This window comes from Narcine bancroftii, unplaced genomic scaffold, assembly GCF_036971445.1.
Source record: "Narcine bancroftii isolate sNarBan1 unplaced genomic scaffold, sNarBan1.hap1 Scaffold_121, whole genome shotgun sequence".
Taxonomy (NCBI): Eukaryota; Metazoa; Chordata; class Chondrichthyes; order Torpediniformes; family Narcinidae; genus Narcine; species Narcine bancroftii.
Window position 1 is genome coordinate 629670 of NW_027211856.1, and position 19788 is coordinate 649457.

The 19788-nt window shown below is 41.8% G+C and overlaps 1 long non-coding RNA gene across 1 annotated transcript in view; it reads right to left on the bottom strand.

The window, feature by feature from the left end:
- LOC138750348 (uncharacterized) overlaps positions 1-19788 on the bottom strand; it is a 29928-nt gene that overhangs the window by 4845 nt on the left and 5295 nt on the right. The window contains exons 2-3 of the long non-coding RNA XR_011349274.1: positions 17381-17522; positions 9480-9620 (exon numbers count right to left, since the gene is read on the bottom strand). This is a non-coding gene — a long non-coding RNA (uncharacterized lncRNA). The remainder of the gene's footprint in view (positions 1-9479; positions 9621-17380; positions 17523-19788) is intronic.

Here is a 19788-nt window from a genome sequence, read left to right on the forward strand (position 1 = left end):
ACCTCTACTGTCAACGGAGGTGGTAATCGAGCGCTTTGTGAGCGAGTCACCATACCACTCCGGTTCTCCTCTTTCTTCTCTAGTGGTGGGGGAGGAGGGGGAGGTGCAGAAGGGTAGGTCATTGGAGGGGAAGGAAAGATAGGAGCCGGCATAGGAGGAACATAAGGTGGAGGGAGGGAATGTAACACATCCCAACCCTGTGATTCAGGGACAAAAGGTTCCTCCTCTCTCTTATCCCTGAATTCTTTCTCATTCAAAACCAGTTGTTCAATGGGTCCCTTGAGCCAGCAGGCTGCATATTCCCTGCTCTCAACATTGTCTTTCTGGTTTTGATAGAGCCAGATGTTCAAAGCTTGACACATCCATTCATCCTCGGATCCGAACTTTGGCCAGTACACGGAGCTCCCTTTAACCGGGTATTTAACCCATTCAATACAACAATACCTGACCATTGTCAGTTTGTCTTTCCCACGGGTCTTTCCCGTGCCCCACTCAGATAACATCAACCCAAGCGGGCTGTACGTAGCTATCTGGTGTTCACATGCTGAACCAGGACTCTCTTCCTTGCTACTCATTATTCCCATACTTATAAACAAGTAAAACTACTCTTACCGAGTTCCAGTAGCAATGCTCTAGCGCGCTTCCTTCCGTCGTTTGTTCTCAATGCCTCTTCTCGGATATCACTCGCTTCTTCCACTGACCAGCCACCCGTCGCCCGTGAGTCCAGCTGAATCAGCCGGGGTGCACCTACTCTCGTCGTCGGGGTACTCTGTCAGTGGAGGGAGTGTGATCCCGGACGATCCCCCATTTGTTAGAAATTAAAGTACCTTTAAAGAAATTGCTCGAGACAAAAATTGAGAACAAAGAACATTTATTACAACAACAATGCAAAGTTGGGTGCTTCCCCTTACCCTGGGAATACACACACATACTGGGGCTCACCCAACTTTTATACAGTCAATTTCAGTATCAGAGTGCCCTCCCCCATACATTCTTCTGCCCCCTGGATGGGTTTGGCATAGGTAATCCTTCCTGCCTACGTGCAGTTTCAGTACACTTGGAGGACCAGGGGGTATCCTGTGGGTGCCCCATCATGTCATTGTCCTTATTCACACCTTCCTGATTCTCGGGGCTACAATCTCTTGGTATGTGGAGTTGACTCATTCTATCTAGGGTTGGCTAATTTCATATGTATAAATCTGTGTATGGTTAGCTAATTAGATATGTAGGACTTGGTACTTCTGTCCAGGGCTAGGAGACCTTTATCTGATCCAGACTACCTCAACTTCCTACATTCTATTGTTCCTTACCACTCCTTTTCTTAGTCTTATGGTGGCTCTTGTCACAAAGACTAGAAGATTCTTATGTTAATCGTGCTGACTCTGCTTTCCTGCATCCTAACCCCCAAGCTTATCCTGTTTGTACTGGTTACAGCCATTAACTGATGAATTTTAGTTTCTTCCATGTTCATAATTTTAGATCAATTTTCCCATCTCTCACACTACCCTAACCTAGGGGAAGGAGTGGTAGGGGAATGGGGGTAGGAGAAAGGGGGTAATGGAAGTGGGGTGAGTAAGGGGTAGGCTTGGGGGTGTGGGTATGGGATAGGGGTAAGGGGTATGTTTTGAGGAAGGAGTTAGGTGTAGGGGATAGGGGTAGGGTTTAGGCTTGGGTTGGATGAGAGTAAGGGCAAGGACCGGGATAGAAGTAACATTGTGAGAGATGAGGAAACTTGACATAAAATATGAAAGATGGGGAAACTAGTGCAGACATGTGGAGTGATGGATTAAACCAGTATGAACAGGCTAAGCATGGAAATTAGAATGCAGGAAGCAGAGTCAGCCTATGTCAGATAAGAATCTTCTAGTCTTTTCGACAGGATCAGTGAGCCCACCGTATGAATAAGATAAGGAGAGGTAAGGAATAATAGAATGTAGGAAGTAGAGGTCGTCTGGATGAGATAAGGGTCTCCTAGCCCTAGACAGAAGTACCAAGTTCTACATATATAATTAGATAACCTTACATAGATTTACAAAGTTATACATATTAAATTAGTCAACCCTAGACAGGATTAGCGAACTCTGCATATGAAGGGACTGTAGCTCCGAGAATCAGGAAGGTGTGAATAAGGACAATAACATGATGAGACACTGACAGGATACTCCAAGTGCACAGAAACAGCACGTAGGCAGGCAGGATTGCCTTATGCCAAACCCATCCAGGGGGCAGAAGAATGTAAGGGGGAGGGTATTCCTATACTGAAATTCACTGTATAAAAGTTGGGTGAGCCCCAGTGTGTGTGTGTATTCCCAGGATAAGGGGAAGCACACAACTTTGCATTGTTGTTATAATAAATGTTCTTTGTTCTCAATTTTTGTCTCGATCAATTTCTGTTAAGGTACTTCTATTTCTAACAACATCATGGTTAGGGTTAGGAGACATGGGCTAGGATTAGGTCTAGGTTTAGGGTTAGGTTTAGAGTTCAGGGAAGTGGGTTTGTATTAGGTTTAGGGGAAGGGGGTAGGAGTAGGAGGTAGAGGTGGGGTGAGTGTTTGGGGTAGAGGAAGGTGGGTAGTATTAGGGTTGGGGTTAGGGGACGGAGTAGGGGTAGAGATAGAGTTAGGGGACGGGGTAGGGGTAGAGTTAAGGGACGTGGAGTAGTGATGGGGGTATCGGTAGTGTTAAGGTTAGGGTTTGTTAGGGGTTAGAGTTAGGAGTAGGAGAATGGGAAGAGGGAGAGGAACCGGGAGGTGAGCGGGGGAAGGAAATGGGGAGGGGAATTGGGAGGGGAATGTAATGGAAGATTTAAACCGTGTTTTTTTTTACTTTTGCAACCTTTGCTTCTGCAAGACTGAGAACCTGCTTGTTTTTTAGAATCAGCAGACTTAAGCTAAATTCCACCGAGGGGCCAGAGATGCAGTTATCTGACAAAAGGACATCTGTAGACCAAGAACATTTAATCTTCCTGCTTGTTTTGGTCACAGACTGTCAGAGGCCTAGCCTTGATGCAAAATAACCATTGTATTCAAAGTGATAAGCTGAAAATTATGTTATTTGCTAGAAGCCTAGCATGCTAGCTTGCTCGCTTATCTTTCTGCTGGGAATAGGTGCTTGGGTAAGCAGTTTTTGGGTAATATAAGCCATGGTCCCGCTGCTGAAGAGAGAGACTCTCCGAGAGGTGGCAACATCTTTCAGCAAGAAGAACTTCTAGAGTCCAGCTAACGTCCCGGTCGAGGGAGGTGGAGAAGCTGCTATCGGTTCCCCGACAACCTATGACACGTGTGCAGTCATTGCCTTGCTTCGGCAGTTGGGACCAGTCCAGGCGTTGATAAGTATAATTGGGAAGGGCTTGCATAATTTAGTTTGAAATCAGCTTTTGAATTTGTAATAAACATTTGTTTAAACTGAACTGCTCTCAGTGTGGGTGTCTATTTTCTTATGGTAGCTCAAACACTGTGACCAATCTCAAACGAACAAAGTGAGAGGTACAAGTTTACCCAGGACAGGAAACAGGGTGGAGGAAAGGGGAGGTGAATGGAGGAAGGTATCTCTACCCCCTCCCTTCCCCACCCCTTCCCCTACATTATCCCTGCTTCTCCTCTCCTCCTTCTAGCAGAAGTCGGGCCTCATTCCAGCCAGAATCTCCCTGTGGTTTCAGAGCCTCCGTTTCAGAAAGTGCCTTCGATGCTTGCTGCTGGACAGACATCTTGTCTCTTGATTCATTCTGTACCATTATTATTAAATTAAAAAATGGTTGGGTTTTTTAAGCTTGAACTCAAAATGCTGGTCCAGATAGACAACACAGAAACAGGCCCTTCAGCCCCTCTCTCCTGCTGGCTGAGCTGTTGTAATCAGTCCATATTCCTCTCCCCCTTTTCATTCTTTGCTCCCAGCCAGCTCATGTTGCCTTGTCAATCTCATGGCCTGTGGGAGGAAGCTGCCTGGCTGTCCCGATTTTATTCCTCCATATCTCCTTCCTGATGGCAGGGGGACAAAGAGGCTCTGTGCTGGATATCTATTTACAAATCCCATCCTTGCAAACAATCAAGGGTCCCTTGCCTTGAGGTTCCACCCATGTTGCCTCTCCCTCAGCACTCTCTCGTCAGAATATTACTGCACCCTCCTTCCCCTCCTCTCCCAGGTCTCAGTAACCCGCTGACAATTCCAGTCAGCTGCCATGTCTATACCCTGCCCCACCTAAACCGATGGATCGATCCGCACCTTCTCCCCTCAAGAGTTCGAGGAATCCATTCTCTCACAATGTCCTGCTATCGAATGCCCTGCATCCTCCTTCCCACTTAGTTCTGACGTCTGTGGTGGGTAAGTTAATGGTAATTGTTCTGAGGGATGGCATTTACAAATATTTGGAAAAACAGGGATTGATAGGTAGTAGTCAGCATGGTTTTGACAGGGGTAGATCATGCTTAACAAACCTTATAGAGTTTTTCTAGGGGCTTACAAAAAAGGTTGATGAAGGGAAAGCTGTGGATGTTGTCTACTTAGACTTTAGTAATGCTTTTGACAAAGTTCCCCACAGGAGGTTAGGTGAAAAGGTAGAGGCATTAGGTATAAATAAGGAGGTAGTGAAATGGATTCAGCAATGGTTGGATGGGAAGTGTCATAGAGTAGTGGTAGAAAATTGTTTGTCAAATTGGAGGCCGGTGACTAGTGGAGTTCCTCAGGCATCGGTCCTGGGTCCACTATTGTTTGTTATATATATTAAAGATCTGGAAGAAGGGGTGGTGAATTGGATAAGTAAGTTTGCAGATGATATAAAGATTAGTGGTATTGTGGACAGTGAGGAAGATTACCATAGCTTAAAAAGAGATGTAGGAAAGCTAGAGGAATGAGCTGAGAAATGGCTGATGGAATTTAATACAGATAAGTGTGAAGTGTTGCATTTTGGAAAGGCAAATCTAAATAGGTCATATACATTGAATGGTAGACAATTGAGGAGAGCAGAGCAACAAAGGGATTTAGGAGTTATGGTAAATAGTACCCTCAAAGTTGATACTCGGGTAGATAGAGTGGTGAAGAATGCATTTGGAATGTTGGCCTTCATAAATCGGAGTATTGAATTCAAGAGTTAGGAAGTTATGATGAAATTGTACAAAGCATTGGTGAGGTCAAGTTTGGAATACTGTGTGCAGTTTTGGTCACCAAATTATAGGAAGGATATAAACAAAATAGAGAGAGTGCAGAGAAGGTTCACGAGAATGTTGACAGGATGTCAGGGTTTGAGTTACAGAGAAAGGTTGAGCAGCCTGAGGCTTTTTTCTCTGGAGCATAGAAGATTGAAGGGGGGATGGATGGAGGTGTTCAAGATTTTAAAAGGGACAGAGTCAACATGGATAGGCTTTTTCAATTAAGAGTGGGAGATATTCAAACCAGAGGCCATGGTTTGAGTTGAATGGGGAAAATTATATGGGGAATATGAGAGGGAAATTTCTTCATGCAAAGGGTGGTTGGGATGTGGAATAAGCTTTCGGCGGAGGTGGTTGAAGCAGGGACATTATTTACATTTAAGGAAAGACTGGATGATGACTTGGTGGGTATGGACCAGTTGCTGGTCAGTGGAACTAGGAGGGTGGAGATTTTGTTCCGGCATGGATTAGTAGGGCCACACTGGCCTTTTGTGTGCTTTATATGGTTATATAGCAATGAGAGGTTTAACAGTGTTGTATGATAAAATGTGTCAGATAATGTTTCATGAGGTTCACAGTGGGGGGAAGCTTTAATGCTGATGTACAGTGCATGGAGACAGATTTATGACACCCAGATCACAGTGGGGAGGTTTATCAGTGATGTATAATAAACTCAGGCATATACTGTTTTAATGAATTCACAGAGGGGAGAAGTTTTAAGTGTGATGTATGGGAGACTGAGACGGATGCTGTGAAACCGGGTTCACATTAGTGAGAAGGTTTAACAGTCAGGTTCAATTAACTGTGGCTGGTACTGTGACACCAGGTTCACAGTGCGGAAGAGGTGTAAAGGTGACACGCTATACAATGTTGCAGATACAGAGACATAGAGTAAACAGTGGGGAGAAATTTTAATGGTGTTTTCTCGAGACTGAGGCAGATATTATTTCACTGGGTTCACAGAAGGGAGGTTTAATGGTGATGTATGGTTGACTGAGGTAGATACTGTGACACCAGGTTCACAGTGGGGAGAAGGTTTAACAGTGATGTACAACGAACTCTGGCACAAAATGTGACACAGGTTCACAGAGGTGAGAAGGTTTAATGGTGATACACGGGAGACTAAGGCAGATACTGTGACACTGGGTTCACAGTGTGGAGAAGGTTTAAAAGTGATGTACATTAAACTGGGTCAGATAAAGTGACACCGCATTCACAGTAGTGAGAAGGATTAACAGTGATGTATGGTAAACTTTGGCAGATACCATGAAAATTAGTTCACAGAAGAGAGAAGGTTTAAAACAGATGTGCGAACGGTGCTATACAGAAGAATGAGGAAGATACTGTGTGACTGGTTTCACAGCAGTAATTAGTAGGTTTAACAGTGATGTACAATAAACTACAGCAGATGCTGTGGCATCAGGTCATCAGTGGGGAAAAGGTTTAACGGTGATGTACAATATAATGTGGTAAATACTGTGACACTGGATTAACAGTTGAGAGATAGATCAACAGTGATGTACGGTAGACTGAGACAGATACTGTGACACTAGGTTCACACTGGAGAGGAGGTTCATCAGAGATGTACGATAAACTGTGGCAGATACTGTAACACCAGGTTCACAGCAATGAGAAAGTTTATCAATGATGTACAATAAACTGTGGTGGATAATGTGACACCAGGTTCACAGTGGGGAGAATGTTTAACAGTGATGTACAGTAGATTGAGGCAGGTAATCAGACACCGAGATCACAGTAATGAGATGGTTTAACGGTGAGGTACAGCAGACTGAGGCAGATACTGTGACACCTGGTTTCCAGCAGTAGTGAGAAAGTTTAACATTGATGAACAATATAGCAGATGCTGTGGCACTAGGTTAACAGTGGAAAGAAGTTCTAATGGTGATATACTGTAGACTGATGCAGATACGGTGACACTGGGTTTGTAGTGGGCAGAAGTTTTGTCAGTGATGTTCGATAGAGTAAGGCAGATTCTTTGATGCCAGGTTAACAGTTTTGAGAATGTTTAACAGTGTACGATAAATTGTGTCAGATACTGTGAAACCAGGTTCACAATGGGAAAAGGGTTAATTGAGATATACGGGAGATATATGGTAGACTGAGGCAGATACTGTGACACCGTGTTCACAGTGAGGAGAAGGTTTAACGGTGATGTACGATAAACACTGGCAGAAACTTTGACAAATGGTTCACATTGGGGATAAGGTTTAATGGTGATGTATGGTAAATTGAGATAGATACTGTGACACCAGGTGCACAGTGGGGAATAAGGTTTAACAGTGATGTACGGTAGACTGAGACAGATACTGTGACACTGTGTTCACAGTGGGGAGAAGATTTAATGATGATATATGGTGAATTGAGGTAGATACCATGACTCTAGGTGCACAGTGCGGAGAAGGTTTAATGGTGATGTACGATAAACTGTGGTAGGTACAGTAAAACCAGCCTCACAGTGGGGAAAAGGTTTACTGGTGATTTACGAGAAACTGAGGCAGATGCTATGACACTGACGGGGTTGACGTTGGGGAGAACGTTTAACAGTTATGTATGATAAACTGTGGCAGAGAAAGTGACACTGTTTTCACTGTTGGGAGAATGTTTAATGGTGATGTACGATAGACGTACGCAGATACTCTGACACCAGCTTCACTGGGGGGAGAATTTTATCGGTGATGTACGGTGGACTGAGATAGATACTGAGACAATGGGTTCACGGGAGTGAAAATGTTTAACATTAATGTACGATAAACTGTGTCAGATACTGTGACACCAGGTTCACAGTGAGGAGAATGTTTAACGAGATGTACAATAAACTGTGGCATATAATGTGACACTGAGTTCACAGTGTGGAGAACGTTTAATGCTGATGTCCAGTAGACTGGGACAGAAACTGTGACACCGGTTTCAGAGCAGTGAAAAGGTTTAACAGTGATGTATAAATAAACTCTGGCATATACAGGATCACAGTGGGGAGAATGTTTAATGGTGATAGATGGGAGACTGAGGCAGATACTGTTACATCAGGTTCACAGTGGAGAGAAAGTCTATGGGTGATGTAAGGTATATTGAGGCGGATATTGTGACTCCAGGTTCACAGTGGGGAGAAGGTTTAAGTGTCCTGTATGGGAGACTGAGGCAGATACTGTGACACTGCGTTCAAAGTGGGGAGAATGTTTAACATTGATGGAGGATAAATTGTGGCAGATCGGGTGACACCAGTTTCTCAGTTGAGAGAAGGTTTTATGGTGATGTTCGGTAGACTGAGGCATATACTGTGACACTGTGTTCACAGTAGGGAGTTGTGTCAGTGATGTACGATAAACTGTGGTAGATACTGTGGACACCGGGTTCACAGTGGGTTGAAGCTTTAACGGTGATGTATGGAGGTGTGACAAGGATAATGTGACACCATTTTACATTAGTGAGAAGGTTTAACAGTCAGGTTCAATGAACTGTGGCAGGTACTGTGACACCCGGTTTACAGTACTGAGAAGGTTTTAAAGTGATATACGATAAACTGTGGCAGATATTGTGAAACCAGGCTCACAGTGGGAAGAAGGTTTAAAAGTGATGCATATAACACTATTGCAGATACATTTACACCAGGTTCACAGTAGGGAGGAGATTTAAGGGTAATGTATGGGAGACTGAGGTAGATGCTGTGACACCAGGTTTACAGTGGGGAGAATGTTAAACGGTGATGGACGGTAGACTGAGACAAATACTATTACACCAGGTTCACAGGGGGGAGAAAGTTTAACGTTGATGTCCGATAGACAGAGACAGAATCTATGAGACAGGATTTAGATTCATGAGAAGGTTTAACAGTCAGGTTCAATGAACTGTGGCAGGTACTGTGACACCAGGTTTACAGTACTGAGAAGGTTTAAAAGTGATGTACGATAAACTGTGGCAGATACTGTGAAACGGGGTTCAGAGTGGGAAGAATGCTGAAGGTGGTGTACAGTTAACTTTGACAGATACTTCTGACACCGGATTCACTGTCGTGAGAAGGTTTAACAGTGATGTACAATAAATTCTCGTCTATACTGTGATATCAGGTTCATATTGGGGAGAAGGATTAACGGTGATATACGGTAGAGGGAGGCAGATACTGTGACACCAGGCTCATTGCATTGTTCATTTATCTTAATTACAACATCTAATTTATATGCTCCATTTTGTTGTGGCAACTCCCAAACATTCCATAAACTTCTATTCTAATCAGATTTTGTTCATTTAAATAGGTCACCACTAAAAGCCCAAATCGTTTGGTCTCTTAAGTACACTGCACAAAATTAAATTCTTTACCTGGGTTTGGTTCAACGGCACTTCAGTCTGCTTCATTATTTTTTCAGTCCCTTGTTTTGTGCTTTCTGCTTTGCCCAGCCGATACGCCAAATGGGCATCCAACTCTGTCTTCTCAGCTTGACCCAACGTCTCCTCTGTAAACTTAAGGAAACCAAGGAGACCAAAGTTAACATTTTCACATTTGCATTTTCAAAAACAAAAATGACGCTGTGATTTGCAGTTTCACATCATAATCCCACTTGCTAAACTTGCAAGCAACTGCACCGCATCCTACAGCTGGAAAATTGCAAGCGAACTGCTTGGTTAAAGCAAAGATTCCACCCAGACACCCCATTAAAGGCCTCCAAGTTAACAACAGATAGCAACCTGAAAGTTAAATGCAAAGATTTGTATCAGGAAGATTAATGGGCTTTAAAAAAAAAATCATTTCCACTATTGAAAGAAAACTCCTCAGGGAAAACCAGGCTCTTGTTGAACAATTCCTGTTGTATTCCACAAAATGCTTTGAATCTTGATTTCAAGCAGAGTCATTTGGTGAGATTTTTGGTCTAGAACAAACCCTGCCCACACACTCCCTTAAATACCTGCAAAGTCCTGGTTCAGCTCTGTTGCATGCTAAAGCTATCAGAGCTTTTCTGAAGAGATAGCGGACTTCAGATGCTGGTACGTTGAGTCACAAAAACACTAATGCTTCCCTGAACAACACACCTCTCTCTGAAAACCAACAAAAAACTTCCCAGTGGTAATCATTCACATTTTGAGCACCAAAATCTGGTGAACTTGATAAATGTTAAATTCTGTGCACAGTATAAGAATGGCCTGCAAACAGTGGACTTGGAGGAATGAGAAGTGAGATTGGACTGTGAACCAAAGAACTTTTCTGAACTTACACACACATTACACACACGTCCACTTAGAATTAGAAGGGGGGTAAGTTAGATAAAGTAAGTTAAAATAGTAAAATAGTGATAAGTTAAAGTGTTATCTGTTTTCATGTTTAAAGATAATTAAAATCAGCTTTTGTTTAAGTAACCATTTGTCTTGGTGAATATCTATTGCTGCTGGGTTTTGGGATCCTCTGGTCTCGTAACACAGAACCAAGCTTCAGAACAACCCTCATTCTTTAGGTTATGATAATAGTCCATTAATGGGCTAGAATTATAGTCCAGAATTTATTGTACATCACTGTGAATGGACTCTTCAATAATTTTTGTAAATATCAACAAGACATAATATCATTTCACTGTTGTGTTTGTGTCGTTAGAGAATTGCCTTCCCATTCAATCAGGTTTAGAGTTTTGGGTGCCGTATTTGAGAAAAGATGTGCTGGTGTTGGAGAAGGTCAGAGATGATTTACTGGAACGATATCAGGAATGAAAGGGTTAGTGCATGAGGAAAAATTGTCGACTCTTCGACTGTACTAGTTGGAATACAGAAGGATAAGGGGGACCTCAGAGGCATTTCAAATGCTGGAAGGCCTGGACAGAGTACATATGGCAAAGATGTTTCTCATGGTAGGAGATTCTAGGACAGGAGAGAATAATTTCAGGATAAAAGGGTGTCAATTTAAAACAGATGTGGCAAAATTGATTTTGTCATTTGGTTGTGAATCTGTGGAACTGAGGTCATTGGGTGTATTTAAAGCAGAGATTGACAGGTAGTTGATTAGTCAAGGAACCAAAGGTAATGGGGAGAGAGCTGGGGAGTGGGGGTGAGTGTAAGAATGGTGGAGCAGACTCAATATGCCTACTTTTCCCCTTTATCTTGTGATCTATATCCTGTGAAAGACCTAGACAACCCTCCTCTTGTATTCCATTTTCAGAAAAAAGTCTGTATCATGAGTTGACGTCATGTGAACCCATTTCTGATTGAATCCCATGTTACATGTGACCCAAACCAAATTCTGCATTCAGAGGATTGCAGCTTCCTCATTTTAAACATTGTTATCGAGCAGCTCAAATGAGATTTCTTGCTTCTTTTTGTGAAAGGGAAAAATTGCCTTTAAAATGTATAAAATAGGAGAGAGAAAGGCAGAAGAATTTATATACAAGTGGGAATTGAAAAAGATACACCATTGTTGAAACATTTGATTAATATATGGATTAAAATAAATGATGAAATTGGTGTAAGTGGATGTACATCACCCAGAATGGCTTTGATTCAAAATCCTCGTATCTTTTTCAAAGGATCATCAATTTCTGGACAGCTGGTTTCGTAAGAGGATTATAAATGTTGAAGATTGTTATTAAAGGAGTCAATTAATGTTATTTGAGCAACTGAGAAATAAATATTTATAGCTCATTGCAATCATTTTTGCTATTTCCAACTAAGAGCATATTTGAAGGATAAGTTGGGACCAACCATGTTGTACTGAAATAGAAATTCCTTATAAAGAGGAATTGTTAAAAAGTTTACTTCTTTGATGTCCTCTTGATTACAAGTAGGAACTTTTAAATGAGGAGTTCATAAGTATAGACAAATGTGGGAATTGGATCTGAATATTGTAGTTGATTGGCAAATATGGGCAGATCCATATAAGTTTCTCAATGTATGACACAAATTAGTTCAGCATAATTGTTTTTACATTAGTAATGTAGTAGATGTCAGCAAGGATTTTATCTGAAAGCTGCATCTGGAGTCAGGTGACTCGGGCAGTTGGATTTGTAAAGCTCGACAGGAAGCTGATTTGGCAACAGAGATCACTTGATCCAGGGCAGTTGTATTAATTCACTTCAACTCAGCAGTCTGGAACTATTGACCAGAGTTCCACACTGCAGCTGTGAGGAAGGAATTCACAACTCGTTTTTCTTCTACAGTTACTTCTTACACCAGAGAAATTGAATAGAATAAAATCAGAATTATCAGATCGATGTTTGAAGTGTGGTGAAGATGTAGCAACTTTCTTGCATTCAACTTAGCTTTGTCCTAATGCAAGATCTTTTTGGTGAGAATTATAAATTTTTTGGAACAAGTTACAGTTGTTTATCTGCAAAATCCAACTTTATTTTTATTAGTAAATATTGAGGGAATAAGGCCCAAATTAAAACTAGTAATATATCAATTGAAATTTGTTAAATTAGCATTAACAGGGATGTGGAAATGTATTGAACTTACTCGGAAATCAGATAAAATTTTAGGGATACCAAGATGACATGCAAAATTTCAAAATTGTCTTCCTTTAGAAAAAAATTACATATAGCTTAAGAAATATATACTCTATGCTTTTGCAAATTTGGCACCTGAATATTCAAATATTAGGCTTCAATTTGTAATAATGCCCTTTCCATCCCTCCACACATGTGAGATTCTCCTCTAAGATGTAAATTTTTAAATTAGGTGTGTTAGATTTCCTTGCCACCGCGAACTTTGGGGAAGTAGAGGACTAGCACAGGGCACAAGAAAACATGAAGACCACACCCCATCAACATTTGAGAAGCAGAGGATTCAATACACGGGTCAGTGACCATGGAAGCAGACCAGTGAGGGGTTCTGCAACTGAAGGACCAACATAGGTGACAGGCTGTTGGTAACTTGAGGCTGTGGGCTTCTGGACAAAGAACCTACACTACACTGTGGATTGCTAAATACTGGTTGGAAATTGGCTAAATGGGTGTCAGGTATCAGACCTGGGATAAGAGTGGGTCCTAATGGGTTCCTAATCGTGTCAGAATATCAAAATTGGAGCTCACATTGCCAATGACTTAGATTGGTCTGTGAGCATTGAAAGAGAATCCACAGACCCTCAGTGACTTGGCCCAGGGTTTGGGGTAGTGGGGGGGGGGGCAGGAGAGCATGACTGTGTGTTTTGCTAAATAATTTCAAAAGTAGGTGTAAATGGATTATTGTTTTTAAAGCAACAAATACATGGACTCAGAAGTTTTCTGTTCTAAGAATGTCATGTGCTTTTGCAAGCAGAGAGGAGACACCAAATAGGCTTTTTTTCTAAAAGAGAGAGAGAGTGAGATGGCAAGCTGGCATCTTGTTGAAACCCCATTTTGAAGATGGGTTGTGAGTTCTCAGTTCAGCCTGTTGAAAAACCTTGTTTTACATACAAGAGGAAATGGCTGGCTAGAAATGGTGTTTCACTTGAAATAAGGGAAACAAAAAGAACTCAATGGTGACCTGCAGAAGAGGTTATCATTTGGAAAACCCTGATGGGGCAAGTTTCTTTGGCAAGACACCAAAGTGGCTGATCAGAGGGAATCAGTTTTGTGTGTCCAATGAGCAAGAAATCCCTTTCTGAAACCAACAAGAGCCTTCCTGGAGGGTAATCATTTACTTTTAAGCACCAGATCTTGGTGAAAAGTCATAAATGTTGAATTCTGTGCACAGTATAAGAATTAATAGATACCGTTGAACTTGTAGGACTGTCAAAGAACTTTATACACTTTAAATACACCTGCGTTCAGAATTAGGAGGGGTTAATGTTAGGCAGTTACATTAATAGTGATAAGTTAAAGGTTGATTGTTTTTTTTGTTTAAAGAAAATTAAAAATTACGTTTGCTTAAGTATCCATTTGTCTTGGTGATTTTCTATTGCTGCTAGGTTTTGGGGTCCCCTGGGCCTGTAACAGTCCTAAGATGAAGTCTTCTACTCCAGAACACACAAAATGTCTTATTTCTTCAATAAATGCAAATTCCCCCATACTGTCATTGAAAAAGCCTGCACCTATATCTCCAATTCTCTTTCTGCCCTTACCCCACCTCCTCTCCGGCACAACAAGGACAGAATCACACAGGTTTCTCACTTACCACCCATCAGCTGCCACATCTGACACGTTATCCTTGGAAACTTCCAACTTCAGCACCATCCTCTAACCTGCAACATCTAACCCGCTCCACTCATATCAACTTTTCACAGGGGCACATCTTTCTGTGACTCCCTCGACGGCACTACCCTCTCCAACCACCACCATCTCATGCACTCCCCATTGGAACTGTAGAAATTGCCAAACTTGTCCCTACATCTCCTCTCACCTCCATCCAAGGCCACAATCAGACCTTCCAGTTGAGGCAGAGTTTCACATGAACCCCATCCATCCTAATCTCCTACATTTGGATGACTCAGTTGACCTCGATATCAGCCAGACCAAATACAGACTGGGTGGCCATTCTGCTAAACACCTGGGCTCTGTGGAACTAAACTTGAGCTTCCTGTGACCTACCATATCAATTCTCGAACCCTTCCAGCAATATGTCCGTTAGCCCCATCCCTCACCAGGGTGAGGGCAAACAATCTTAAAGAAAACACATTATATTCCTCCTGGGCAGCCTTAAATCTATAGGATGAACACAAATGTTTCTAATTTAAGCAGCCACTCACCTCTGTCTGATTTCACTGTTTCCATCTCTTGATCTACTACCCATTTCAATATATTTACTCCTTTAAGGTAGAAGAGTTGACAGTGGTGTTTTCCCCATATAGTTTACCATTGAACAACTGGCAAAATTAAGTGGCAGTTGTTGCAGAATGAATGGGGTTATTGTTCAAAATCTGCCTGTGATCGAAAGTATTCTTGGACTGAATAGACATCTGGGCCAAATGGCTGTTTTAGGACAATCTGTACATGATTGTACATCCTAAAGTACAATGACTACTTCTATCCACTAAAGATTGTTAAAGAGCAAGAATAGTCAATACAATCACATAAAATTCTTATCCACACAGCACACGTATTACTACACCAAACAATCACTCCTCCTTATTGGTCAGGAAGGGCCTACACTTCCCAAGGAGGCTGAGGAGGTCAAGGCCAACGCCTCTCATCCTGAGATTTTACAGGAGCGCAGTTGAGTCTCCTGTCTGGCTAAACCTTTGGATGGTCTAGTAGCTGTAAAGCATCAGTCAGGAATGATGCAAAGAGTTGTGAGGATCACTGGGGTGTCCCTTCCTTCTGTAGATGACATTTACTGGGAGTGTTGTTCAAATAGGGCTCAAGGAACAGTAAAAAGACCATTTCCGTGCAGTGCACAGCATCTTCAACCACGTCCATCATCAAAATCAGGACTGCCAGGCTGGGGAATAGCTTCTTCCCACAGGCTGTAAGATGGATGAAAAGTATCCTGTAAGTGCGATAATCACCCCAAATATTTATATATGTAGCGGCTACTTCGATAGAGCTACTAAAGCAACACACACACACACACACACACACACACACACACACACACACACACACACACACACACACACACACACACACACACACACACACACACACACACACACACACACACACACACACACACACCAGGCTAGTCAACACAAGACTGCTTTATTTAGACTTTACAGGCTTCTTTGATTTACTGCATGTCCCGGGCTCCATGGGTCAAGGTGAAACATCATTATGAGTTTGCTGCCAATCCACAGGACCACAGGTTTAAATTAAGCCCTGAGAGTGTCCCACGCCTTTCGGCAGGAGAATCCACAGATCAATGTGCCATTCCTCAGCACACAGCACCACGCGTGGGCAGTTAGGGCAGTGAATTAAATGAATTAGTTCCAAGCTATCTGTCTTATGACTTCACGCGCATGCCAAAGAACCTTGCCCACTCGGCCCAAAAGACAACTGCTACATCCCCCCGACAGAACCGTCACCAGAAACTAAAACACCCGCTGTCTTGCTGACCATGGATCCGTTATTTTGCTGAAGGCAAAAATGAGTGGCTGGTGGTCTGTGAACACAGTGAAATGCCGACCCTCCAAAACAAATTGGAAGTGCCGTGTGGCTCGATACAATGCACGATATTTCATCTCCAATGGCCATAAAGGACGGCTAAAGAATGTGAGATGTTGGCAATGGCCCTCGATGTACTGTTTTGGAGGTATTGAAATTCGGAGAGATAATACCGGGAAATTCATTGAGCAGGGCAGCGTAGGCATCTTTGTGCAGGGTCTGGACCCCGAGATGAAAACTCTCCCTTTGCTGCAGACCACTGGGTATGTTTGAAAAGTGGTAGCGTGAACTAATTTCCTCCACTTCACGTCTACTAGCAAGTCATGGGACCTTAAAAAATCTGCACCCATAATGGGTTGTGCAATGGAAGCCAATACGCAATTCCAATGGAATGTCACACCTCCTATCCCAAACATGACCCGTCATGTGCCAAAGCAGGGAATTATCGTCCCATTTGCTGTTTGAAGAGCCAGGTGTTGTTATTGATGTGGTTTATATTTCAAAATAGGTTGGGTGGGAGCAAACGGACCTCAGCACTTGTGTCTACAAGAAAAATGTCATCTTGAAGATAAAATAGGCCCATTCTTGTACCAGCTGCCGAAGCAAATAATAGAAGCTGGTTTTTCATTTCCTGCCTTTCTTCTGTAATAGGTACATGGCAGGACACATTTATGGGCATTTTCCCCCAATGGCGATGGTAAAAACACCATTCTTGCCGCCCGACAGCGTGTTCATCCTTCTTTGACAGAAATGCTTTTCGAGGGAGGCAGTGTGGGTAAAACTAAAAAATAAGAAGGGTGAGGTTATTATTATAAGGGTATATTATAGGCCGCCAAATGGGAAGAGGGAACTAGAAGAGCAAATGTGCAATGAAGTAGCTGAGATGCCCAACAGGAATAGGCTGGTGTTGGTTCGGGAAAAAGAAAGAGCCCCATTGAAAGTTGTCTCATATCGACCAATTTCTTTTTTAAATGTAGATTATAAGATAGTAGCTAATAGACTTGCAAAGTATTTGACACGTTTAATACGTTGATCAAGCAGGTTTCATTAAGAATAGATTTTCTTCTGAAAATATTGTTTGACTTTTGACGTTGATTAATGTGTCAAGACATTGTTTGTATCAATCAGTGATAGTGGAATTAGATGCGGAAAAAGCCTTTGATCGAGTTGAAAGGTATTTTTTATTTAAAATACTTGAAAGATTTAAGTTTGGACCTTTTTTACCTTTTTTGGGCTAAAGCCTTGTATAAAAATCCTTTGGCGAGTATGGTGACGAATGGACAAATTTCAGATACGTTTAATTTAACACGCTCCACAAGGCAATGCTGTCCTTTGTCGCCATTGGTGATAGAACCGGTAGCCCAGGCTAAAAGATAAAATGATAAAATTAGTGGGATTAAAATAAATGAAGAGGAATGTAAGATTCATTTGTTTGCAGATGACGTACTAATATATTTAACAAATCCTCAGCAATCATTATGACATCTGCAAACCTGTTTGGTACAATATGGAGAAATGTCTGCTTATAAGGTTAATTGGGATAAGAGGAACATATTATCAATTACAGAGGAAGATTATACTGCTGGTAAACAGATTACACAGCTTAGATGGACTAAGAAAATTAAATATTTATGGGTATTGGTTGATGCAGCTTATCAATATTTGTGTACGTTGAATTATGTTTTACTAAAGACAAAAATTAAAGCTGATTTAATTAAAAGGAAAGGTCTTCCTTTGACATAAATGACACATGTGAAGTGTGTTAAAATGAATATTTTTCCTTGTATTCAATATCTTTTTCAATCAATTCCATATTCACTTCCAAACATATTTTTTTAGAGTTATGCAGCAATCAGAATATTTTTATAGAAAAGTATATTGACTAGAGTATTATTGCAAACATTGACAGGGAAATATGCTTTGAGACGACAATGGCCTCATTTTCAGAATTATTCATTAAACTATTAGTTAATTATCAGTTAACATAACATAACATAACAATTACAGCACGGAAACAGGCCATTAGGCCCTTCTAGTCCGCACCGAACCAAACACCCCTTTCTAGTCCCACCTCCCTGCACAATGCCCATAACCCTCCATCTTCTTCTCATCCATATACCTGTCCAACCTTTTCTTAAATAATACAATTGACTCCGTCGCCACTATTTCTCCCGGAAGATCATTCCACACAGCTACCACTCTCTGAGTAAAGAAGTTCCCCCTTATGTTACCTCTAAACCTCTGCCCCTTAATTCTTAACTCATGTCCTCTTGTTTTAATCTTTCCTCCTCTTAACGGAAATAGTCTATCCACATCCATTCTGTCTATCCCTTTCATAATCTTAAATACTTCTATCAAATCCCCTCTCAACCTTCTACGCTCCAAAGAATAAAGACCCAATCTGTCCAATCTCTCCCCATACTCCAGATGCTTAAACCCAGGCAACATTCTGGTAAAACTTCTCTGCACTCTCTCCACTCTGTTTATATACTTCCTATAATTAGGCGACCAGAACTGCACACAGAACTCCAAATTAGGCCGCACCAACGTCTTATACAATCTCAACATCACCTCCCAACTCCTATATTCAATGCAATGATTGATAAAGGCCAGCATACTAAAAGCCTTCTTCACCACCCTATTCACGTGAGTTTCTACCTTCAGGGAACGATGTACCGTTACTCCTAAATCTTTCTGCTCTTCTGTATTCCTCAATGCTCTCCCATTTACCACATATGTCCTATTCTGATTCTTCTTACCAAAATGAAGCACCTCACACTTATCAGCATTAAATTCCATCTGCCATTTTTCAGCCCACTTTTCTAAGCAGCCCAAATCCCTCTGCAATCCTTGAAAACCTTCTTCATTATCCACTATTCCACCTATCTTAGTATCGTCTGCATATTTACTAATCCAATTCACCACCCCATCATTTAGATCATTAATGTATATAACGAACAACAATGGGCCCAATACAGATCCTTGAGGCACACCACTGGTCACCGGCCTCCAACCTGACAGACAATTATCCACTACCACTCTCTGGCCTCTCCCTTTCAGCCAATGTTCAATCCATTTGACTATCTTAAAATTTATACCTAAAGACTGCACCTTCCTAACTAACCTTCCATGTGGTACCTTATCGAAGGCCTTACTGAAGTCCATATAGACAACATCCACTGCGCTACCCTCATCCACATTCCTAGTCACCTCTTCAAAAAATTCAATCAGATTGGTCAAACATGACCTTCCTCCCACAAATCCATGTTGAGTGCTCCTGATCAGACCCTGTCTATTCAGATGTTTATAAGTACTATCTCTAAGAATTTTCTCCATTAATTTACCTACCACAGACATCAAACTTACAGGCCGATAGTTGCCAGGCTTCCTCCTTGAACCCTTTTTAAATAACGGAACCACATGCGCAATGCGCCAATCCTCCGGCACTATCCCCATATCTAATGACATTTGGAAAATTACCGCCAGAGCCTCTGCTATTTCCTCCTTCACTTCTCTCAATGTCCTGGGGAAGATCCCGTCTGGTCCCGGAGACTTATCCACCTTTATATTCTTCAAAAGCCTTAAAACTACACCTTTTGTAATCTCTATATTCCCCATATTTACCCAATTTG